This window comes from Copidosoma floridanum, unplaced genomic scaffold (genome assembly GCF_036245765.1).
Source record: "Copidosoma floridanum isolate Cflo_tuat_1 unplaced genomic scaffold, Cflo_Japanese_pri ptg000025l, whole genome shotgun sequence".
Classification (NCBI taxonomy): Eukaryota; Metazoa; Arthropoda; class Insecta; order Hymenoptera; family Encyrtidae; genus Copidosoma; species Copidosoma floridanum.
In genome coordinates, this window is record NW_028321902.1 from 1671951 (window position 1) to 1699172 (window position 27222).

The 27222-nt window shown below is 34.8% G+C and overlaps 1 protein-coding gene and 1 non-coding gene across 2 annotated transcripts in view; one reads left to right on the forward strand and one right to left on the reverse strand.

Annotated features, from left to right (window-relative positions):
* bru3 (CUGBP Elav-like family member bruno 3) overlaps positions 1 to 27222 on the forward strand; it is an 825259-nt gene that overhangs the window by 157540 nt on the left and 640497 nt on the right. The gene's annotated exons all lie outside the window — the stretch shown is intronic.
* Positions 12421 to 12491, reverse strand: TRNAG-GCC (transfer RNA glycine (anticodon GCC)). The gene has a single exon. It is a non-coding gene; the product is annotated as a tRNA-Gly (tRNA).

The following is a 27222-nucleotide window of genomic DNA, read 5'->3' on the forward strand; positions in this document are numbered from 1 at the left end:
CGTGAGAATTGCCTGTCTTGACTCTTTTTTCTTCTGCGCTTGTATTCCACCTTTTCTTTTTCATGGTATGATTTTGTGCTGACTTAACAAGAAACTTGTTTTATTTTCTTTTTTAGTAATAAAAGATAACGTGAATTCAGAAATTATAGATTAGTTGTTCTTCCCGTGATTCTTTCACAACTTTTCTTTATCGTGAATTAATTAAAGCCTTCGTTTTTTTCTCTTGAAGTACAGCTTTTAAAGCTCGTTGTTTTCTTTCGTTACCACTCTGTAAATTATGGGTAATTGTAAATTTACCCGGTGATTAATTAAAATTTCGTTTAATGTCCACAAGAGCTTTTTCTAAATCATTTTTGTTGCAAACCACACTGGCAACGCGATAATCAGCAGATGCGCTTCTGCTCAGACAAACATTTTTTGGAGTTTTGTGAGTAATAATATTATTTACACTCTGATTGGCCTGGCTAGATGCTGAAACTGAAAATTTGTAAGCATTGTTGGCGTATTTATTAAAAAGTTCCTGCAGCTTTACTCACAGCTCTACATTTTCAAGTTTTACTTTTTGAGATTCATCACTGTCTTGCCGTGTACGACAATTTTTGCAATTACCATGTTCTTCATACAAGTGATCTGGAATACCACGAAAGATTGATGATAGTTTCTCAGACTTGCCTTTATTTTTAGCTGTACTGTATGAAAAGCATCTTTTTATATGATTTATCACTCCTTTATTTTGAAGTTCCTTATAAGTATTTGATAGAGCATAAAATTTTTTTCCAAAATTCTTCACAAGGTGATTTTTATCTAACAGCTAACAAACAATATTTTTACTGTTTTGAAGAACTAAAGCAACAGTACTACTGTCATCATCACCCACAAGAACACTAATATTTACTTTTGCTTCTTGCAAAATAGCGTTGATGTTTATAAGGTAATTCCCAGCATCTGCTTCCATGGACTTAGCACACCCGCAAAAATTTTTGCGACAATTATGACTCTCTTTATCCTTACCAAGATCACATTGCTTATATTTTCGATTTCTAGTTGTGTAACTAAAAACTTTACCAGATAAAAATTCAATTATAGTTGCATATCTATTGAGACTGTCATAACTGTGTCCTGTTCCTCATTTACTCCATCCCATGTCATAAGAAACTATTATATTGATTATTTCTCCAAGTGCCGAGTCAAATTCAGGAGTCGTATCAATTATATTTGATGTGGATTTTAGAATGTTTGTATGAGAAAAGACATCTTGAGAAATGGATTCAAGTCTATGGAAAAATGGAATAAACATTAGAATCGAAGTAACAATAACAACTATGTAAATAATGAAAAAAATGTGTATATAGTGAGATGTAAGTTTGTATATTATATTAATATTGTATTATTTAAAAAGGTTTCACAGCCACAAAAAATCAATTAAAAAAAAATTAATCATACCTTTATTTTAAAAGCACACGAAAAAAAAATTAATCACAAATAATCACATAAAAACTAATAATAAATTTAAATAATTTATTCAAGAACTCGCACTAAAAAATAGATGGTATAGTTTTACCGTTAAAAAATTAATTTCAAAAACGTCTACGTATTAAAAAAGAAAAAAAAATTAACACGATTGCTGAAACATTAGTCTGAGATCCTTAAAAAAGTTGTGAATTTTTTTTGACGCTACTTAGAACTAAATTTATTTTTTCATGGACTGCTCACTAACAGCTTTTTTTGGCTGTTTGCTCGATAGATCTTTCAACCTTCTCTTCCTAAGCTTTGTACATTTTTAAAGTCATTCCTGGTACATTTACTCAAGCCAAAATTTTTTACATTAAAATTGTATCCCGTACCAGAATAAACTGCACCTGAGTAGAAGTAGATAGGTGAAAATCAATTTCAAAATATATTCATAGAAAGAGAGAGATTAAGTGGTTTATAAGTAACAAGCCTTTGTCAGATATTTGTTATACAAATTTTATATTCAATACTTACCAAGAACAACTAATCTGTTGATATCACTTTTTTACCATTGATTTTACATGATTCAATAAATCACATTGTTCAGACTTAACTATGTAAGTACTTATAAGTCCAGAGAGATGTTCTTTCTCACTTTTTGATGGATCTAATACACAATTACAGCCAGAGCACTTCAAATGACAAGCAAAATATTTTATGTCAACTAATCGACATCCTTCCAAGACGTTTTTTTTTGGTTGCACTGTTATTACTTTTTTTCTGCGTGAGGACAAAAAGATTGCCCTCATGATAAAGCCTCTATGATTGCTGTTTTAATCCATGGTTACAATTTTGTATGTCAATAAGTTGGATAAATTGAGTCTATCATCAATAATGCAGTAGGCAAGATATGAACCGGAAATAAGAAAGGTGGGGATAGCTGGAGGAGAGATTTTGGCTCTAAATCGCAAACCTTTAGATGTATCCCATTTTCTTACGGGAGAGCTATTTAGATTGTCAGAATAATCTCCCCAGTAGCTGTTACGGGCATTCAAATCCCCTGCCATAATACAGTAGTTATTATTATGGTGAAGTTTGAGAGAGCTTAAAATATCTGAAAATTCTTTTGTAAATATTTTTTTGTGTTCATTGTTAGCATAGAGCGCAATAATGAATAAATAAAAGTTGTTACCAAAAAAAATTTTTTAAATGGTATACTCGAGGATCAAATTCTTTGGCGAAAATGGAAACGTGACCGTTTCAAACAGTATAGTGTTTTTAATAAAAATGTCCGTTCCGCCACCACTACTACTATTCAGTTTGTTGGTGTTTCTAACGCTGTAATTTTTGTACTAAATTTTGTGTTTCTTATTTTGTTTAGTTTCGTTAACAAGAACTACGTCGTAATTATTGTTATTGATGCATTTGAGAAACCTTGTTAATATAACCCGTAAACCTTGTTCATAGCTCGGGTTAAACTAATTGGACGGTGGCTCGAAATATTCTCTGGCGATTTACCTTTTTTAAGAAGGGTTAATACTTTAGCCTTTTTTCAATAATTAGGGTAGTATCTATTATCAAGGCAATTGTTGAATACGATAGCAAGGGCCTTAATGACGTTTAGTGAAAATTGCTTAAGAACAATTGGCGGTATGTTACCTAGTGCCGATGATGTTTTATTGTTTGATTGTTGATATAAATGGGATTTTATGTGTGTAAGACTTTATTTAAGCCTTGTGATATAACCACGTATGGTTTATTGTAAGCTGGGTTGGAATCGTTGAATATGGTAATGGTGGAGGAGTTAGCCTCGCATTGTTGGAATTCAGCTATCATATGGTTGACTTTATTCTCAATAATGGTATAGAGAGGTGTATTATACATCTATTTTTGGGATTTTTTCAGTGCTAAGATTGCAACGTTCTAGAAGATTGGTTCTTTCGGGTTCTAGTAAAATATTATCAACCTGAGCAGGTTCTTTAGGTCAAAAGTAACGATTAATTTTAGGAAAGAAGACATGGGATTTAGTATGATCTATGGATTGTATGAGTTAGTCCCAGTATTTAGTATAACTAGATTGGTATTCGCTTTCTAATGTGGTGTTGATTTTGTTGATAAAAAATGTAAGATTTGTAATAGTAACAATGCTTTGATTAGTAAACGATTTGTATTCCTTATTCAATGTGATGATGAGATATGATTTTCATTTATGCAATTTTTTAATCCTAGCTGTAACGCAGTTCAATATATTGTCATTTGGTTTACATTTAGGAACAGTAGATTCGATTGTATTAGTGAGCAGTGTGCTAATATTCGTAATATGAGAATCAATTTTACTATTCGTTAGGTTAACATCATGGGAAAAGTTAAAATTGTAATTTTTTTCTAATTTTTTGAAAAGCACACACCATTTCATTTTTTTGATCATATAGTGAAAATTTTCAACTGTATCTTGTAAATATATTTTGTGAGCTAGATCCAAGTCGATGAAAGCCCCTCTGTGGTTGCTATTATAGTCCAAGGTTACAATTTTGTTTGCCAGTAAGTTGGATATTTTCAGTTTTTCATCAATAATGCAGTAGTCAAAATGTAATCTGGAACTGAAAAAAGTTGGGTAAGCTGGTGGGTTGATTTTAGCTCTAAATCGCAAACCTTCAGATGTATCCCATTTTTCAGGAGAGAGCTATTTAGATTGTTGGAATAATCTTCCCAGTAGTTGTTTCGGACATTCAAATCCCCGGCCATACTATAGTAGTTATTATTATGGTGAAGTTTGAGAGAGTTTAAAATATCTGAAAATTCTTTTGTAAATATTTTTGTGTTCATTGTTAGCATAGAGCGCAATAATAAATAAATTAAAGGTATTACCAAAAAAATATTTAAAATGGTATACTCGAGGATCGAATTGTTTGGCGAGAATGGAAACGTGACCGTTTCAAACAGTATAGTGTTTTTAATAAAAATGTCCGTTCCACCACCACTACTGCTATTCAGTTTGTCGGTGTTTATAACGCTGTAATTTTTGTACTTAATTTTGTGTTTCTTATTCAGTTTAGTTTCGTTAACAAGAACTACGTCGTAATTATTGTTATTAATATAGTTAAAAAGATTAAATCTTTTGCTGTTAGAAACAATTGAGTCAACGTTTATTGCAAAAATTTTTAGAGAAGTAACATTAGTCGTTACATAAGAATTATCTGTGCCTTAAGAGGTTAAATTATTAGATGCCATTTTTGCAATTGTAATTTAGCTGTAGCTTATTATATAAGTATTCGATTTATTGAGAATTCTGTTCTATGGACATTTGTATTTGGCTTTGTTTGTTATTTATTGACTTGTTAATTTGTTGTTCAACGCGAGATACAAAAAATTCCTATTAAAATTATTTGCATTCTGACTAGAGCGCATAGGATCACTTGGGTTCTGAGAATTAAATGAAAAAGGGTCGACTAGATTACCAGCATTGTTCTATGCATTTTTTTTAAAGTTTAATTTTGGAAAGTTTCTAGGGTTATGTAAATACCGTAGAGCTTCATTGCTGCCATTTCTTTTAGGCACTTGATGTAGAAAAGGTTCAATTTCATTTAATCGCGTTGACTGCTTATCTCGGTTTACAGTGTGTTGGTTGGCTTGTTTTTACAGTTTTTGAAAATTAAAGAAATGAGCAGCCTTTATATGAGGCTGGATGTCCAGTATTTTATCTGCAGCATCTTTTGAGATTAGGCAATCGCCTGTCTCATGATTTTTTCCGCACTTGACACACCTTAACCTGAGAGCGCAGTTAGCACTAGAGTGTCCTATGCGCTGACAGTTGGTGCATCGGAATAGCACTTTCTTCTCAAGAGGCTCACAACGTACTCTCTGATATGCGAGCGATTTTATTTTAGTGAGGTATTGCGAAGGTACTGCTGAGGAAATCTTTAAATCACGTATTTCGTTTTTTATATCAGCGGTAGAGAGGTCCCCCGCAATACCTTTAAGAACGAGATTCTTGGGTTTTTCATTTTTCGACGTAAAAGTAAACAACTCTATTTCATTTTCTTCTAGAATATTGACGGTTTTTTTAAAAATATCGATTTTAGTAATGAAGATTGTGCAACCGTTTTGCTCGGTTTTTTTAAGCGAGAGTACATTTTTATCAAAATTCGCCTGCTTCAGTAGGCTTACAAGATTTTCAATTTTATAATTACTTACAAAAATCGGAGGGGGGCGACCTTTCATGCGATTGGCTTTTGTTGTTTTGAAATTATGCTGCGCCTCTTGTTCGTTGAGTGATGACGCGACTGCTGCCACTGTGCTTTCTTGGAATTCAGGGTTCCGACGCTGGGATAGAGAGCGATATTGTTGTTGGTTGCGGGGAGGAAGCTGTTGTTTACCCTTGAACGCTGCTTAATGGCTGCTGTTGTTGTAGGAGTTTCATGGCGTTGCCCTTGTGCGGGCGAAGGTTGATGCATCCGTTTGAGCGACGAGAGCTGCTCATAATCTTCATCGTCCGTATCTTTGTCTAGCAAATCCAAAAAACGGTTGGATGTTTGTATGCTGAATGATTGTTGTGAGTTATTTTTTGAGGGAGAGCGAGTGTACTTTCTCGACTCTTGCCATTCCGTATTGACAGGATTTCCGACACTTTCTGCTTTGCGCTTTGTTGGTGTGTTGAGCAGCTCTGTAGGAGAAATTTCCAAAATTCTTTTTCTTGCCCCTGTCGTGTTAAGAGCGATGGTGTATGGTGTGTGGGGCAAAAGGTCGAATCTTTTTCTGTTAAAAACAAGTGAGTTGACATTAACAGCAAAAATTTAAGGTGACGTCATTTCGGTAGTGACATTATCAATAGCTGTATCATGGGAATCTAGATTATTCAAAGCCATCTTCGCAAACATAGTTTAGTTGTAACTTATTGTACAAATATTAAATTAATTGGGGGTTCTGGTCTATAGATATGTTAATTTGATTTAGTTTATTATTTATTGATTTATCTATTTGCTGCTCAATGCGTGATGGAAAAAATTTCATACCAAAGTTATTTGTATTATAACCTGAATGCATAGGATCACTTGGGCGCTGTAAGCTGAGTAAAAAAGGATTGGCTTAATTATCTGAATCATTCAATGCATTTTTTACGATATTGAGTTCGGGGAAACTATTAGAGTTATATCAATACCATGGTGCGTCGTTGCTGCCATTTTTTTTTTATTAGCGTGGTCTACTAAAGATTATATTTCGTTTAAACCTGATGACTGATCGTATTGTTTAACGACTTAATGGTTAGATTTAATTATTTTAGCAAAATTAAAAAAGAGGACAACTTCTACATGAGGACGGGTGGCCAGTATTTTTACAATTTATGGAAAGGAGTAGACTTTTATCTGCAGTGTCATTCGGAATTAAGCAATTGCCTGGCTCGTAACTTTTACCACATTTGACGCATCGAAAACTGAGAGCGCAGTTAGCGCTGGAGTGTCGTATTATACAGTGGCATTTATTGCATTAAAAAAGATTTTTTTCTTAGGAGGCTCTCGACGGATTCTTTGGTAAACAAGCGATTTATTTGGTGAGGTAATGTGAGAGACTATCATGGGAGGATTGAAAATTTCTTTAGCTTAGTGCCTTTGTTAACAGAAATTTTAGATACTTTGTCAATTTTAATTTTCGGAATATTAAGTTCGCGTATTTTGTTTTTAATGTCTAAAGTAAAGAAGTCTCCCGCAATACTTTTGAGAACAAGGTTCTTAGGGTTTTCGTTTTTAGGCGTAAAGGTAACAAATTCGATCTTTTTATTTTTAAGTATGGTGACAATTTCCTTAAAATCATCGATTTTACTGCCATAAATAGTGAAATCGTTCTGCTCTGTTTGAGCGAGAAGGAGCTTTTATCACAATTAGCCTGCTTATGAAGGCTAACAAGATTGTTGATTTTACTATTTTTTTATTGCAAATTAGAAAATTATGTATGTTTTTTCTTACTTATTTCTCAAGAAATCGTAATGGTTTGTAAAACAGAACCGTTAAACATTTACTTGGATTGGCTTTTAGATTCCATTGTCTATAAACCTGGTTAATGTTATTGGTAAAGGACTTAAGCGAGTTTCGAACTCTTACTGGAGGAATATAACTTGCCAAAGTTATCAAGTCATCCGTGTAGGCGGCTGAGTATCATTTTTATTGTGTAGATTGAAGAGATTAGGGATTGTGTGAGTGTATATAATTAATAATAGTAGGGAATTTACAGTTCCCTCCATTAGTCATATTCCGGACAGGGTGATTCTATTCGGCTGATCTAAGCAACTAATTGTACATTTTTTCTCTCCTTCTCTTTGATAAGAGAGTGTTCAATTTTTTAAATCTTTTTTCTGGGACAGGAGGTGCTTCGACGAATGTCTCAAGCATAGCAGTCGTTGATACAATTGTTGTATCGATGTTTGCGTGCCTGACGATGGAAGAGGAGGTGTCGTTTAGAGCCGATGACATTACAGAAGTATTCTGTCGGTGAATTTACGGGACGAGAGGGGTCAGGGTGAAAAGGAGATTCCTTTACCTCTCGTGGACGGTCATCACGAGACATTCGAACATAAGCGTTATTATTCTATTTTTCAGTAGTCGTTATCATGGCAACTTGTTTTGTGGTTTAAAATGAAGGAGAGCAAAAATGTCACTTTTGCGATGGAAGCCTTACTATAAACTATCAGTTAATCCTTGCTTAATCGAATAAATTACCTTTTTTCTAAATAGTGTTCATCTTTTTTTTCTGCATAAAGCAACTTGTACAGTTACAAGTCCTTTAATTAGGTCAATGGTATAACTGGAGAGGATATTACCATCCCAGGTTACAAATTTTCTTTGTTGAGTCATACTTTAGATTAATTGTGAGAGGTCTTTTGAAAATTTTAATTTCTGTAGTATAATCAGTAGCCCATTAAGCCAAACACAATCTATATAAATATGGCTCTAAGAGATTACAAATAGTGCTGGAGTAAGTAGTTGACTACTGCTTCAAAAACTTTGCTAACCACAGGGGTCAAGATAATGGGTCGGTGACTTGTTATGTTATCAGATGCTATATATTTTTTTTAGAAGAGGTAAGGCTTTGTTCCAGCAGTTAGGGAAAACCTCCTTTGATAGTGACAGATATTTGGGAAGTTATTAAGCCATTTCAAGTGACGAATTTTCTATTTTGCGTCATGTTCCATACCAAATAAATAAAGTCGGTTAGGAATTTAAGCTTTTGTAGAATATAGCGCAAGCCAGTTATCCAGACTGTGTCGAAGGCTTTTTCAAGGTCTATCAGGCAGGCACCTACTGTTTCACTGACTAACAGGTGTTTGTTTATTTTACTGGTCACCTTATAAATTGCGTGAGTGGTAGAAAGGCTGTGACTGAAGCCAAATTGGTAATCATGTATGATATTAAAGGTTTTAGCGTAATGTTTAAGAGAGAAGTTGATTACCATTTCGTCGACCTTGCTAATGGCTGAGGTTAAACTGATTGGATGGTGGCTCGAAATATTCTCTGGCAGTTTATCTTTTGGAGGGGAGGTAAGACTTTGGCCTTTTTCCAATAATCGGGGTAGTATGTATTATTAAGGCAATTGTTAAATATGATAGTAAGGGCCTTAATGACATGTAGTGAAAGGTGCTTGAGAATATTTGGCGGGATGTTATCTAGTGCCGATGATGTTTTATTTGGCAGGTTATGACGGATGGCAACTATTTCGGCCATAATATAAAAAAAAATCGAATTGTTGATATTAATAGGATTTTATGTGTGTAAGACTTTATTTAAGCCTTGTGATATAACCACGTATGGTTTATTGTAAGCTGGGTTGGAATCGTTGAATATGGTAATGGTGGAGGAGTTAGCCTCGCATTGTTGGAATTCAGCTATCATGTGGTTGACTTTATTCTCAATAATGGTATAGAGAGGTGTATTATACATCTATTTTTTGGATTTTTTCAGTGCTAAGATTCCAACGTTCTAGAAGATTGGTCCTTTCGGGTTCTAGTAAAATATTATCAACCTGAGCAGGTTCTTTAGGTCAAAAGTAACAATTAATTTTAGGAAAGAAGACATGGGATTTAGTATGATCTATGGATTGTATGAGTTAGTCCCAGTATTTAGTATAATTAGATTGGTATTCGTTTTTTAATATGGTGTTGATTTTGTTGACAAAAAATTTAGGATTTGTAATAGTAACGATGCTTTGACTAGTAAACGATTTGTATTCCTTATTCAATGTGATGATGAGATATGATTTTCATTTATGCAATTTATTAATCCTAGCTGTAACGCAGTTTAATATATTGTCATTTGGTTTATATTTAGGAACAGTAGATTCGATTGTATTAGTGAGCAGTGTGCTAATATTCGTAATATGAGAATCAATTTTACTATTCGTTAGGTTAACATCATGGGAAAAGTTGAGATTGTAATTTTTTTCTAATCTTCTGAAAAACACACACCATTTCATTTTTTTGATCATATAGTGAAAATTTTCAACTGTATCTTGTAAATATATTTTGTGAGCTAGATCCAAGTCGATGAAAGCCCCTCTGTGGTTGCTATTATAGTCCAAGGTTACAATTTTGTTTGCCAGTAAGTTGGATATTTTCAGTTTTTTATCAATAATGCAGTAGTCAAGATGTAGTCCGGAACTGGGAAAAGTGGGGTTAGCTGGTGGGATGATTTTAGCTCTAAATCGCAAACCTTCAGCTGTATCCCATTTCCTTAGGAGAGAGCTTTTTTGATTGTTGGAATAATCTTCCCAGTAGTTGTTACGGACATTCAAATCCCCGGCCATACTATAGTAGTTATTATTATAGTGAAGTTTGAGAGAGTATAAAATATCTGAAAATTCTTTTGTCAATATTTTTTTGTGTTCATTGTTAGCATAGAGCGCAATAATAAATAAATTAAAGTTATTACCAAAAGAAATTTTCAAAATGGTATACTCGAGGATCGCATTGTTTGGCGAGAATGGAAACGTGACCGTTTCAAACAGTATAGTGTTTTTAATAAAAACGTTCGTTCTGCCACCTCTACTGCTATTTGGTCTGTCGGTTCTCATAACGCTGTAATTTTCGTACTGTATTTTGTGTTTTTTATTAAGTTTAGTTTCGCTAACAAGAACTACGTCATCATTATTGTTATTGATACTTTTGAAAAGGTCGAGTCTTTTGCTTTTAGAAATAATTTAGTTATGAGTTTACATTGGTTGCAAAAATTTCTAGCGATGTCACATCAGTCGTTACATTAGAATTATCTGTGCATTGAGAGGTTAAATTATTAGACACCATTTTCGCAATTATAATTTAGCTGTAGCAAGCTGCTTGATGTTAGGTTAAGGTAGTACTGTCATATATTGATTGACCTAGAAGATTTTAATAAAATTAAATAGATGAGATTATAAGTACCCAAAAATAATCCAGTCAAATTTTTGTGGACCTAGGGTGTATAGGAAGAAAATCATGTACACTTTAGTACTCATCAATTTAACACAATCTTATGGAACAAGGTGATTCATTTAGTACTTCTCAACACTGACCAACAAGATATTGATAAAAGTCTACAAAGAAGATGCGAAAAAAGGTATATTACAATTTGGTCACTTCATAACATTTATTAGGTGTCAGTGAAATCTTTAATTAGCGATTAAGGTAGCTCCTTTGCAAAAAGCACCAAAACAAGGCGTATACCATGAAATAGATTTTAATCCGCCGAATCCAATGATATTTTTATTTATACCTACAATCGGCCAAAATTTCGCAAAATTGTAACCTAAAGTTTCTATAATGAACATAGGGTCTTATGGGAGAGCATTAGACAATGAGTTACGCATGCATTTATCTCAAAGAATTGAAATTGCATTGAAGTCGCACTGTAACATACTTGTAGAAAAATCTTTCTTCTTTCCAATGCCGTTGCGCAAAATAAGGGTAATCCGACATTTTCTCGAGATATTTGCGAAGAAAAAGAGTAAAAATTAGTTTGATGGTTATGTACCAAGTATACTTCGTAGCGTTGTGGGATATATGTATAAATTACAGCCTTGTTGGTCGTCTGCTGCAGTCAGTCATGTTCGCTTGAGGTTATATGACCGTCAAATTCTGAATATATATACATATATATATGTTGACAAGGGAGCTACAGTAAATAAATAAAATTAAGAGTTTAAGCACGGGTAGCATATCTGTACACAGAATGAACATAGATATACTAACACATTGCCATTAAGATTAAGTTCTCAGTTGACTAGTGCGGTATTGATAGTACGACCTTAAGCTGTACTTGGTATGTTTAATAAGTTGTTTTCCGCCTTAGTAAACGATTTCATCACATAAAGAAATAAGAACCTATCTCTTACAATGTTAAAAATATGTAATCCAATAACTTTTTGTGTTAAACATCTTTTTCACAACGATAAAAAACAAAAACTTTATTTCTCCCATAAAGCCTGTACTACTTTTCCTCTCATTGTCTTATATATATCACCATGTCACGTGGTACATGCATATTCCCAACTTTAAGAACAATCATTTTAAGAATTTGTTTGTAAGTATTTAAATTTGACGGGTTAGAGGAAATATTTTTATTTAAAAAAAATCTGGAATTAGCCTTACAAGCTTTTCTTGCTTTTTGGAGTTGGTCATTTATGTGAGTATGTAGCGTTCATAGGCAATCTAAATTTATGCCTAGGTATTTAATAATTTTACAGTTTTCAACCAAATAGGTACTATTTTCTTCTTTCATTGCAATTTGGAAATTGTGTATGCCTCCTCTTACCTTTTTTCCCAGAAATCGTAATGGTTTGTGAAATAGAGCCGTTAAATATTTACCTGAATTGACCTTTAGGTTCCATTGTCTATAAACCTGGTTGGTGTTATTGGGAAGGGGGAAAAAAACTTTATCTTTACACATCCGACAAAAATAGCAAAAACTTAATGAAACAAAAGTGAAAAAAAAGGCAAAACTGCCTGGTTGCATCAGCCGGGAATCGAACCCGGGTCGCCCGCGTGGCAGGCGAGCATTCTACCACTGAACCACTGATGCGGTTGAAAACTGCAGGATTAGTGAGCAAACTTATACTTACTCTCTCTTTCCTCGAGTGAGCCGACCTATATATACATATATTGTATGTAGCAGATACTCCTTCCATGACTTCGCCTCGTCGCCGTTCTCTATACCATCGAATGCGAGCTCTTGCTTTATTCATCACACCATTACCTCACTAGAGTCGCTTGCATGTAGGTATTTTATATTTTTAGCAATTTAGTAGATGAACGCGGTTGGAAGTTATATTCTTCTATAGCCTCTTACTCCTTCTCTCTTGCTGTATATGATTAAAAATTGTTTTGAATGACTGCTTTTCTATTGCTCACAAGAGATAAGATTATTTTTGAGTTACATACGTATCAAAAACTGATTCCAAAAGCGTGAAAGTGCCGGTATCGATATAAAATGCTATTCTATATTTTTTACACTAATGCTGCAGCTGATACAAAAATAAAACATTGTACTATGTAACGGTCTTGACGATAGGGATCAATCTTTTCTTTCCATGACGTGTTTGTTTATATAGCAATAGATAAATCGTCGTGCTACTTGAACCTTTCTAATTATGTATAGTTGGCAAAAAATGACGTTTGGTAACTGATTTTATATACTGGACGTTCGTAATAACAAACCAAAATTAAAAAAAAAAAGTTATGCTTGCATCAGATAAATAATTTATTTCAATTCAAAGTATCTTGTGTAATTCTAATAATTGACAGTAGACAAATTATACTATGTTTGAAAGGTAACGTTACGTTTAATAGTATAAAAAATTGCCAAGTGACAAAAACATGAACATCATCAAAGCTACAGTAATCCTTTATACATATGCCACATCCACCTACAACAAACTTCCTTGCTACCAAAAATCTAAGGAGATAAGGAGCCGAATTTTATGTGTCCCAAATCGTTGGGATAACGAAGTCAAACACTGTAGCCTCTAATCATTTTCCCACTACCTTTTCCAATAACAAGTCGAGCCTGCTTCTCTCTCTCTCTCTGTTTCTCGAAACTCTAGCTCCTCCTTCTCCCGCGAGAACCAATGCTTTGCCAAATTTGTGGTATGACGAGGAGCGGTATAGTACAAGGTATAAGACGAGAGGCAAGCAAGACAGCGCTGAGCTCGGCACAATAGTTCGCGAGCCTTTGATAAGATCTCCCCCCCCCCCACTTCTCGTACATCTCTCGGGGATTCCATGCTAATTTCGTGAAATTTTGCTCCAGAAGGACCGTCGTCGTTGCTGTCGTTGTCATCCTCTTTCTCTGTAACTTCGCTGTGAATCGCAGAGCACATAGTCCCGTTCCGCGAGCATGGACTCGCTGCTTTCCAAAAAAAGTTGTGTCTTATAGGTACTTTGTTTGGACCCGATTACTGTATTCATTGTATTTGGCTTGTAAATTAATTGTACCTTCGATAGCTTCCACATAAATGTGTATACGCATGGAATTAGTAACTAGATGCACTCGTATTTTTTTAATATTATGTTGAAAATTGGTGCGTCTGGGGGATTTCTACGGCAGATCGTGCTCTCCACGGAGTTGTTGTATTATCACACACACATGAGCGAATTTCAGATGGATCGTTACGGCTTTTTGCTCCCACGCATATTTGATACCGGGATATTAATTAAAATTTTCACGTATTTTGCCGCACAGGGGTTACTTTTTGTATTGAAATTCCGATGCTGGTTGCTTATTTTTGCGCGTTACGAAAGTCGTGGATATTTATTGCAAATTTAAATTAAATTTATACGCATTAGCGAATTGTGTGATGTACATGTGCGAAATGAAAAGCCAAAAACCAATTACTTTCAGCAGCAAACACTTGACCATCTTTTTTACTGCTTTTGTTAGTAAAACAGTACCAAAAAAAAAATAATAATAATAATAATTAGTCCTCATTCCAGTATATGTTGACATCATTAATAAAATGAAAATATTTTCCAAAGAACATCAAATAGTTACAAACTTTTGGAGTTGAGTGAACCACGTATGGCCTCTAGGATTTTTAATATTTCATTGGTACTTATTAATCATAATTTATGCTCAGATGCCGGTGAAGCGGTGGTTTCAACAAACCCTCTAGGTTTTTAATGCCAATTAATAAACTTTTAATATATCTTTAAGAATCATGCACTTCTGTAGCGAAAATTGCACATAGTGATGAAAATAATCGATATTTCATTTATTTAATTCTAGATGATATTGAAATATTAAATTTTATAAATATTTATCATGTTTGAAGATTCAAAGAGTGAAAAGTACCCCTAAAATGCACTTTCGTAAATATTTCGTTTATTGCCTAAACTTTTCGAGTAAAACCAAAGTCACGACCACAATAAATGCACGTAACATATTTTGTAATTTGCGTTTCCAAAGATCTCATGTCTCCCACTGCTAAAACGCCCATTTACGTATGTATATGTATACACGGACTCGCATCCAGCTGATCCCTAATATTACGAGGGACGCGACGCATTTAGGTACAGGAGGCAAAAGACGCTAAGCCGACCAACCAACGAGGAGCTGGAAAGACGAGAAGAGGCGTAGCCGATGGATAATGAATCGCACGAGCGAGCTATCCCTTTCCCCCGAAATCTCCGTGGCTTTGCCGGAGCGGCACGTGTTTATTATTCGCGTTCTTAATGCGCCGCTGTTATAATATGACAGCCTCGGCTTCTAAATTGCAATTTGGCCGGTGTTGCTGCTGCTGCTGCTGCTGCTGGTGGTGGTGTAACCTAGCCTTTGAATTCTGAATTAAAGAGGAGGCTCGAGGATACGGTCGATTAGGGTCGGGAATTTCGGCTTTTTGGATTATTAATTGCACCGCGGGTTTGGAAGGGCAAGGATAGTCTTGGATACTGTGATGATTTCGTGGTTGCATTAAATATGACTCGCTATGATGTAGTTTTTTTGCAGTTTAAACATTTGTTTTATTTGTTTATTTAAAAAAAAAAAAAAAGAAAAAGTAATTACGACTTTTACGAATATCAAAGTCCGGCTCTCATTATTTTATTTTTTTTGATTTTGCTTCCACGACAAATTACAATGCACGAAAAACTAGTTTTACGATTTCTCCCTGTATAAAACACAATATTCAACGTACAGCGTGCAGTAGATACGCCAGTAATTATTAAATTCGAGTTATTTATAGCCTTTTTTTTAAAGAAAAATTGAAAAAATTTTCACATAATATTTCATATTGTTAAAAAGTTTGTTGAAAAAAACATGAAAACATACAATATTTAACTGTTTACCTTGGCAGCGAGTTTAACTAATCAAAAAATTGTTTAATATTATGTTTTTAGTTTATTAATAACATTATCTAATTTATGATGTTTTTGTTTTGTTTTAGGTAAGTCATAGACTTCGTTCAACCATCTATGCTAAGAATCTATAAGTAAGTGAAAATATAACTTATATGTACGCAAACAATTTAAACTTAAAAAAAACATGATTTGCAGACTTTTATTGAACTAATAGTCCACACAAGAAATTTCATGTAAGATTTACAATAAGGGCTCCAAAAATTATGAAAAAACCTCTTTAGACAGACTTTTTAAGGAGGTTCTAGCGCTCTAGTGTCGTAAACCTGTGCTTTGTAATAGTTTTAATCGCGTTGAATCTAATGTCCCCATTTTTTACAGCCCCAGCTAATCAAAATTTCAAAATATTCAAGTTTAAAGTTTGCTCTTGGAACAAAGACGCTCTCCCCCCCGCTCCATTATATCCCGGCAATGTTAAATAAGTAGGAAAATAAAATATTTGAACTTCATTAATCAGCTAGAGCCTTATCAACTAATTCAAAAAGTTAAAATATGATCTAGACTTATTGTTATCATAGTAACATTGCAAAAATATCTGCCAATTCGTGGTTATTTAAACATATCAAATTTATTTACAATCATTATGTGTGTGTTAACTACATTCTTTCATTTTTATACTAAGGTGCAACGTTGGTCCTCTTTATGTGGCTCTAGGAAAAACCAAATTATAATTTTAGACAAAATTTTCTCGTCTTTAAGATAATCAATAGAAAAACAAAATCTCCAAGCATATTATTGTCAATTCAAGGTCGCAACCACAAACTCATGTTTTACTCACACTATTGCTTGGCATCTTATAACCAACAATAAATTATTAAAATCCTAGAAAGTCTAATATCAGTACCTATTTTAGTATTTCATTGCGTTTTTCTGATACAAAATCTATTAAATTCCATAAAATTTCTAGGTGTAGTCAATACATCTATGTTTGTGAAACATAAACAAAAATTATTGTCCGTAAACAAAATTCGAATTAAGTGCATAAATATTTTAATAAACTTGCTGATTACCTGATACTAAAGCTTACAAATAAACTACATTAAATGGTATTAAGAAAAAAAAAGTAAGAAAATAGATATCTTGTCAGTATTTTATTTCTCATTATAGTAAAAAGCTACATTTTAAGGATTGATGATGATGCAAAAACAAAAAGAATCGCAGGATTGACTCCAAACAGCGCGCAAACCCCTTATTGAGACCCAAAAATTTGTAAGGCATACAGCATCAGGGAAAAACAAGCGGACTTTTTAATTTCCATCGTCACCACCGCCGTCGTCGTCGCCCTTCGTCATCGAGATACCCTAGTATAGCCTGCCTGCTGCCGTTGCCGCGCGAACAGCAGAAAAGCCGTATTAGGGCACATCCCTCCTCCGCCCCTATGCCAGAATCCGCCAACTGTAAACATCGCATAAATCCATTGGCTTCCGCTGGCTTTCGCACGCGTGTGTATACGCGCGTGTCCGTGAGCTTTTGTTTCCTCGCGACTTTGCGTAAAGCTCGATCGCCGAGGATATGGCTTTTGTCGGATATTCGCGACTGATAAGTGTGGGCGAAAAGCTCCCTGTTTTTTTTTTTTTTTTTTTTTTTTTTTTGCGTTGGAAGCTACTTATGCGTGTTTATTTTATTATTACCATTGGTGGAAATTATTTATCACTTTGAAGTATGGCCACGGAAAAAACGATAGCTTGCAAAGCATGAGGCATCTTGAAGTGTTGGTCCCGGTCATTTGGTCATGTATTTAAGTACTTTGATTTCAGGCACTTTTTTTTTTTACAATTCACAATGTTTCATTTTTGCTGGAAAATGTTTTTAATAGTTCTGCAAGATGAGTTATGAAATTAACAAGAAAAAGAAAAATTACGTCCAACTTTGATTTCACTTACCTCTCTTTTTCACGAGCATGACAATACGCGTGACCAAAAATACCCATTGTCCCCTTCCATTTTCTCTCTCTCTCTCGATAAGCTTGAATTTTCACCCATTCGAAGCTTCGACCGTCCTCTCGTTTGGACTGAAAAAGGACAGATTAATCAAAGCCTCCCCGGCACAGGAGACGAGACTCCGGAGTGACTATTGCCGGTCGGTAATTGAAAATTAAACTGTCTTATCTCTGTCCCAGCCCTCCTCCAGCTCATAACCATTTCTCCTGGAGGCTTGAATGGTAAACTTCTGCGGAAAGTTTCGCTCGACGCGACTGAATGCTCGGCATTGATTGGTTCTCTCTAATCCGAGGCGGAGGGAGACTTGCTTGTGTCGAGGTTTGGAAAGTCATTTTGAAACTAGAAACTAATTTTTTTTTGAGAATTTTCGAATACTTAAAAGCTCAACTATTTTCAATGCGTAAGTTAAAGGATGATTGAGAAATGTTAAAAATCTCACTTTTTTCATCCAACTAGAGGGTGTCTCACGGATAAACCTTTAAAAATATGGACTATCGATTTGGGCGGAATTCCCGTTTAACTCGAGAGAGATGATGAAAACTTTTTTGAAAGGAGAGATCGGCAGATAGGTGTAGTCGTTAACGGCACCCCGTTTCATCGATCGGCAGCGTCATCGTTTTCTGTAAAAGGCGGACGGAAAAAGTGAGGGGATGGAGACCAAAGTGTAACGCAAGGGAGGAAGGCGAGGGAAAATTGAGTCTGCTTCAGGTGATTATCATTCGAAGTGACGGCCTCGTTGTTTGATGGCTTTCTTTTTTTTTTTCTTTCGTCTGGCGATCAGAGGAGAAAAATTACCTTTGCACACCGTTTTTTCTAAACCTTTTTTTATTATATCGTATAGGTTATGATGGCTTGTGAATCTGTTCACGGTAAACACCTCATAAAATCTATCAACCGTTAATTTTACTTTACCGACTGAGTAGACTGAAAAAGTTAATGGAATGAAGTCATTTTATAATAGGAAAACGCCTATGTCAAACATAACCTCTGTTTTCTGCATCTCTGAGGGTACTCATTGTATCAAAAGGGTTTCTACCATACCGACTATTTATTTCTATAAGTTTTGATACATCATTTATATACGTGAAGTGATAAAAATCACAAATTTAATTTTTCGAGGTATCAATAAAGTAATAGTTCAAATCGATTGAATAACTGGGCACTTTTTTGCCATCACGAATAATCATTTTTTTCTTGATTATCTACTGATTGCACTACACTTAGGCTGGATTATTACATTGAATCATAAGTTTCTCGGTATTTCACGTAAAAATAGATATAGTATTGATAACTGATTAAAATTAATCAAACTAATTAAGCTGGTATGATAGATTGGTAAATATTGATACGGTTGAAACGAGAGTGAGTTAGACTGACATTGACACTCACGAGTACTCCAACATAACCAGACCAACCCCATCTGTGTTCAATGCAAAACAGGCTCTACTATGTGTAAGCAAAATTTCAATCTGCAACGAAAAACCACGTACCCTTCACGGGAGATATACACATACGCGGGTGCCCGTACGTAACACATCTGAAATCCTCGGACGAATCCGAAACAAAACGCGAAAACAAACATCGCACTTTGGGTGCAGGGGGGGGGGGAAACACGTCGGGCAATTTTCCTGCCACCTCGAACTATCTTCTCTCGCGTGTACTCTTTTCTCGATCCATCCCAGCCAGCCACTGGATGGGGGAAGCCTGGGCTCTGCACAGGCAAATCCATCCAGAGGCTCTCCAAGAATGTAAGAGCGATAAACTGCTGTCGGATGGAAAGAGCCTACACACACCACCGGCTGTACCCTTTCCTCTCGCCCTGGTATCTCTTCCCGGCAGGCGGGAGGTTTTAGGGCATCGCGCCAAACCAGTTTTAAATGCGCTCTTAAATTTCACCGACTGCCGGCGTTTCATAGTGCGGGAGAGAAAGACCGCGCCCCACGAACACACCGTTTGCCCCGCGTGTCTAGGCTCTCTCCTGTAGTTTTAGGCGCGCTACAATGTACACGTGTGTACGTATATATACATGTGCACACAAGGCAAAAGGGCTTTTTTTTCTCTCTTCCGGCTGGGCTAGCCGATATCCTTCGAGGATTTGGCTTCTTCGTTTCGCGTCTGATAAGGTGATGAAAGGGGATTCGCGACCGGGGAGAAGGGGTAGACAGATGGACGTCTGGGACAGTGTTAGCAAGGGAGTTAATGGTGTTTGAATTCCGAGTGAGGGATGAATGCATGTAGCTGACACTGTATCGGGTGCCATTTGTTTTCGAGTTGGTGCTTGGGAGTTTGTGATGGGGTTCATGAACTATTTTGGTTTAGTTTACAGGCTTTGTATTTTCATCAGTGCAAAAAGAGTGATCTTTCAATTCAATCATTTACTTTTGGTGTAAAACGAATTTGGAGGCCATTATGTGAGCGATCGAAGTGGTACCTGATTAATTCCAAAACGTTAATGTACGAAGACGTGTACATCGACTATCTGAAAGAGCTTACATCCGCTTGGGCTGAAATTTGGTTTGTAGCTTCGTTTAAACACCACAACTAACATTTTCAAGTTCAAAAACTTTTGTCGAAGGGAATAATTTTACCAGCCCCGAGACTGTGTAACTCTGAACAATTGTAACCCGTTTTTTGCATGCAACTGTTAAAATTTTTGGATCCATTCGTAGTCGAGAAAAAATGTGAATTTCAAAAAAATAATACTTGAACAACCTATACACATGCCCAAAAAAGGTATTGTCGTGCCTTTATGTTAAAAAATGTGTTGTTTACAGGTTGAAGAAAAAAAATAGTTTTTTGGGTGCATCTTAAAAAATTAAAGATTTGCACATTGGATGTCAAAGAGGATAGTATAGGTCTAAAAAAAAATACAATTTTTCAATATTTTTATTTACTTTTCGAAAACTATCTTCATACCTTACAAATTTGATAAAATGTTGAATAAGTGTGCTAAACATCGTCTCAACAGTCATAATTTATAAAAATATCTAGAAAACTGAAGCAACAGTTCTAATATTGGTAAATTCACAATTATTTCAAAAGATGTATCAGTCACGACAATCTAATTTTGTGCATAAATTTAGCTGCTTTAGTATTCGTTTTAACGTTGGTTCACACAAATGAAACTTTTTCACGTTGTGTGTTACGTGGTATATCATCACTCACCCTTTGTATTTTGTGACTTTAATGTATCAATCAATATACAGATATGCAAAAATTTATCCTTATTACTATTTTCCTCACCAAAAATATCTCTATCACGTACTACTGGCAGTATTCCTTGTAATATTTCTCGAGTTCTGGAATGATAAATAGTTATGCTATCACCACTTCCAGGAACGGTATTACGTATACATTGGCTTGGTTTGAAACTATATAGTCTCCTTTGTTTTGTACAGCATATTCTAAGGTCTTGCGCATAGTTTATAAAGTTGGTAATGCACACTCACCCGACCACAGTAAGACAACGCAAGACTGGAAGAGTGAGGTAAAGGACCAAAAGAACGGGCAGTAAGAGACAGGGAGAGGAGTGGAGGTGCGGGAGAAGAAGCGTGCCGGAAATTTTCAATAACGCGAGAATTAAGTCATCCGCCGGCTCACCCATACACCCACTTGCCCCACGCATCCCCCAAGACGATGGAGCTCTGACACAACTCCGTAGTCGGAAAACTTTAATAAGGAGGACAATCCCGATTTATCGCCAAGGAGGGGAAGGGGCCAAAGAGTCCCTTGGTTATGAAGCCTCCCGCGGACGTAATGAAATCCTTCGCCTCTGCTGCTCTTCCTCCGCTTCGCCTCCTTTGTACGATGGCCTTTGTCGTTTGGGGTACACATATACTCGCACACGCGTACAAACAGAGAGGACAGCTTTACAGCCTCGGCTGCATGAAGTTGTTAGCCACCTCCTTTCGTCCTGCACATCTTAGTACAGCTATGGCCAAGAGATATTCTTTGAACCAAACTTCGGACCCTTTTTTTTCTTTGGGTGCACTTTTTTTGCCGATTCTTTTTAGCATCAATTTAACAAACTGGTTACAGCTTCTTGGTCCGACATGGTACTAATTGCCAAATAAATTTTATGATTTACATTCCGAATGAATCAATAATTATGAAGAAATAAATAAAATACAGGTTACTATGAGTACAACACTGTGAACTTACATCAACTTCGTTCAACAGAACTTTGTACCTTACCTCGCAAATTCTTATTTTAAGTTGAGGGATTGAGGTTTACTACGACCACAAGATTTTTATGAAAAAGAAAAAAACGTCATAATGTAAATCAAGTATATATTATATTAAATATACTTGTTGCACCGAACATATCTATAGGAAGATGTGATAGCCTTCTTTTCTATTTTATGTGCTCAAGTAAAAAACACTTTTTCCTCAAGGGTTTTGAAGGAAACGTAGATTATTATATGGCAAAATAATATATATATTTACAGCATGCAATTTTTTATTAAATATACTCATTGCACAACGAAACATTCTTAGTCCTTTATAATCGTATAAGTACATTCGTTCAATTTAATCATACAAAAGAATAATATGACTATTAAAATATATTGCAAAGTTTTTCTCTAAAAAATATCTTACGTAAAATTGTTATTTTTAAAAAAAATTAAGTACGACACTTATCAACACTTATTTTTTATGTACGGTGTGCTTGTGCCTCACGAGATCACTGGAGGTGATAAATGTTTTATCACACATGGTACAGTTGTAGGGTCTGTCACCCGTGTGGATGCGCATGTGCCGTATGAGGTTGCTCGGGTCGGAAAATGCCTTCTGACAGACGGAGCATCGATCATAAATGATGCCCGTGTGGCTCCGCATGTGGGTCGTGAGGCCGCCTTTTTGTTTGAAAGCTCGTGGACATTGGGAGCACTGGAAGGGCTTTTCACCCGTATGGTAGCGCATGTGTACCGTGAGATTACTGGGTTGGGTGAAGCGCTTTTTACACACCGAGCATTTAAAGGGACGCTCGCTCGTGTGGATGCGCGTGTGCACTTTGAGAGTACCGGCTTCTCCGAATGACTTTCGGCAAAACGAGCATTGGAAGGATTTTACTCCCGTGTGGGTGCGCTCGTGTCTTTTGAGGTGGCAAGTCGTGGTGAATGTTTTTCCACACTCGCTGCAAACGTGGCTTGTCCCTGCAGATGTACTGGCGGTCTCGTTTTCGCGCCTAGACCTTCGACCGCGGCTCCTCAATGACATCTTGCATTTATCCATGATGTGCCACTGAAGTTTTGGATGCGTTGGGATTAAGTTCCTACCAAGCCAGTGGCAATCACTGTTTTATTGCTGTAGGTCTTCTGATCATAGCTTTTCTTGTTTAGACGATGATTACTGATCCATGACTAAGGATTGAAGGATTTTTATTGGTAAGTTTTTCTGCCAACAAAAAAAGTTGTTCATCAGTTATTTGATCAATTTCATTTGGCTTATGTTTAATTGATTATCTGATGCATCGATTAAACAACGGATTTTTTTTTCTTTGTTACGTGTTACATTGTTAGAAAGTCGTAAAAGTATTTTGCGATCAATTTAATGCGGCAGTTAGACTTTTTTTTGTGGGCAAGGGTAATATTACTCCTTGAGAAAAAAAATACATTCCATCAACTTTCATAATTGATTAATAAATGTTCCAGTATTTTATTATTGCATTTAGCATGTTGTACACCACTGAAAGAGACAAAATTTTTCTGCAATTTTTTTTATCTTTGTGATCGTGAATACCATGTCTTACCCAGGCAATCTTTACACATGTACTATCTTTATCGAGGATGTCGAACGACAGTTCCCTTTTTAAAAAATATACTTGGATTTTTTACTTTGAAAGATTGTTGGTGTATAAAAAAAAGTATCTGGAAAAAGATTTCTCTGAATTTTTGTGTCTCTGATATTGAATTATTTTATGGAAAATTTAATTAGAATCCTAAAAATTTTAAATTCACAATAGGTGAAAGAATTGATTACAGGCATTCACGATTTTGTTATAGAAAGTAGTAATCTGTTCGTAAAAAAAATTAAGTTCAAAGAGCATTTTTTCGTTGTTCATTGTAATCTCTAAGGGAATCAGAGGCTAAAAAATTTCCAAAAGTGAAAATTTTTTACATTTTAAGGATTTAAAACTTAGGGGTGAAATTGTAAAGAAAAATACGAAGCCCATGATTCTAAATTTTGGACACTGAGTGAGGTCTGGAAATGTTTGTTTGTTTTTTAATGCAAAACAAATTGTTTATGCGGCATCTTTTCAGTATTTATTAAACATCTCGAAAAAAGTAGTTTTTACGAAAAAAATTGTGATACAAAGTTATTCAAATGATAAAAATTCTTCACGTAACTCAGAATTTGAGAAAATTTTTTTTATTTTTAATTGTTTGAACAAGCGATTAAGACCAAAAAAGAATTAAAAACCTCCAAAGTAGTGAAAATGCTTCAAAGTTAATGAAAATTGAGTATGTTGTAGTCTTGTCGATGCCTCAACAATATGCCGCAAATTCGATTAAGAAATTTGCAAATGACGAACTATTGCAAAATTATTAAGTTGAAATATCGATTGTTCATAACGTGTATCCTGTCAACAATATCGAATTCTAACCAATTGGATTTCCTCAGGTATGCACAATAGCTTTGGTCTCTCAAGTATTTAGATTTTTAAATAAATAAGCCAACAGGTGATTTAAAAAAAAAACGGCAACTAAGGACCCTATTTTCGTCAATATTTAACTTAGATATATGGAAGCAAGTGATTTTTTTTATTATTTTACACCCAGTGGCCTTCCTAATTAATTTTTGGACTTCAAATCAATTCAAGCGTCTTCTTAAATATTTAACGAACAGTCGGCACTTTTTTCCAAATCAGCTGAAGCAAGCATCTTGTAACAAATGACAGATAAAGTTAGTGAAAATTTACACGTGGTGGCCCGCCGCAAGCCACGCGTACCGATGGCGCCCGAAGCTGCACGAAGGGCGTCATATATAGTCTGGATCTCTTCGTGCGGCTTCGGGATCCGAAGTCGAAAAATTAATAATGGCGGCCACTGGGTCTAACATAGTTAAAACATCGTATCTCTGCTTATATTGGTCGCAAAAAAAAACTTTCTTTTTTTTTAACTTAGTAAAAAATCGATGAAGTCAAATGCTTTGAAAATTGATAAAAATATGGTCTTGGTTTTTCTTAAATAACGTTTTTCTTTATTTATTAAAAAATCTAAATTTTTGAGAAATCTCAGCTATTGCCCATATCTACCGACTCCAATTGATTGGAGCTCGATATTAGTGCCAGGACACGTCATTTCATCTCACTTGGATAAATTATTTTTTTAATTCCTACTCTTGTGTTGAAACATCACTTGAACAATTTTTGTATAAAAAATTTTTTTGTAGGAGCTACTCTTTTCAAGATAATTAATTAAAACTGAAAAAATGCCAGAAAAAATGTATTTTGCATTAAAAAACAATGCTCCGGACGTTGCTTAGTGTCAATAATTTTCTCCACATTCAAAAACTAAAACTATTAAAGAGCAAACGACGTCTACTCTCGACACGTCTGGCGCCTTAATTATAAATTCCGAATAGGCAAGAAAATAAGCACAATGAAGTAAAAGAAGAAACAGAATATGAAGTGGTCATAAAATCTACTGAGGTACAAAAACTACCCAATGAACACGAAAAAGCTATAGAGAGTAGCAAAGTTCTATTGTCATTTGAAAGTAAAGGAAGTTTGAAAAGTGTACAACTTCATGTTTTTTCTACGAAAAAAAGGTTTTATTTCTACAGGTTAGTATCTAATACGTGACAAGATTATTAAAACTCAAAACTATGGAAATAGCAATAGATGGAATGAGTTCAATCTTTTTCGTCACATAAAATCTAATGACAACGATACGGAGAAAAATAAGAACAAAAATCTATTCAAACAAACAAATTAAGATGCCGACAAAAACAGTTTAGAATATATGCACCATTCACTTAGTTTACGTAGATCAGCACAAAATTCAAAAAATTCCAATTTTACACCTCAAAGTAAAAAATTTAGTCAAGAGCTTGTTGGTCACATAACTAATCGTAGAAAAATTCAGAAAAAAATTAGGACTCATAAGAATTATTTAAATGAACCATCCTCAGCAAAACGAAATAATAATAAACTTTAAAAACTTTCTCACAAAAAAGAAAAAATGTTTAAATTTAGAAAATTTTATAAAGTTTTAAAATAATTATAAGCAAAAAGTTCAAAAAACTGTAAAAATAAAGACTGCCTAAGTCATTTCAAGCCTTCAAATGGCTGCAAAAATATTGCAAAAAAATTTTAATCTCATCATATAATTTTAATAGGTTTTTTGAGTCATTTACTGACTTTCGATGACTTTCACTACCCATAAAGATTTTCATGCAATTGAATCACGTGTTGTATTTGTGTTAAATTATATGGCAGTTAACACAATGACAGATAGTAACAAAAGTTTTTGCAATAAAAGTGTACGAAGAACACCTAATTTAGGTTGTACCATAAGGAAGTACTTTAATTACCAATCAACGATGTATATAAGAATTAAAAAATCATTTCGATAAGAAAAATATATATTCAGTCTTTGAAGGACTTTACATGACTTTTGCAGACATTGAAAAAAATGTTATGACTTTTGCTATTATTTATAGGTTCCCATAGTTTTCTTTAATACCTTGAAGAGTGTGCAGGCCGTGTTGAAATATTATACTATTTTTTTCTATTTTTTTCATTGAAAAAAATAAATAAATCAAGTATCATCACTCTAGATTATTTTTATAATATTCTGCTTAAGTTAAAATGTAAATTAAAACGCATTTAATTAAGAAAAAAGAACACCAAACAAACCACGTGCTTCGACGTAATCAATCATACTACAAATAAAATGGCTTTTAAATCACACGACGATTACTCTTTTAGGATAGAAGTAAATTATGATAATTAATTAATATGTAAATTTACAAGTCAAGTGTGTTAATATTGGTACGATATTTGTATAGTTTGAACAAACATGTGTAACTATAGATATAGCGTGCCAGTGTTCTGCCCGTCTCTACAGATAACGTACATATATATCCTTGTTTTCAAGTGGCACTTTATCGTTGTTTACAGTTTAACAAAAGTAATATAGTTACACTTTAGTTTGAAGTTTAGTTAAATATAGTAGTGCTTTTCGGATAGTACGAAAATCAGCAGTACAAAAAATGTTAAAATTCACGTACCGTTTCAATCTCACCGAATAACTAAAGCGTTGCTTTAACGGTAGAAAATCTTATGGTTATATTTTCATGATAAACCCATTTGAAAGTAAGTAGGCTTCAAGTCAATGCAATTGCTCAAAAGTAAGTGCTTTACGTGCATACGTACTTAGAAGATCACACTCAGTAGCTATGAGAAGGTTTGTACAGCTCGCACAGCGCGTCACCTGTAACTTGTCAACGTGATCT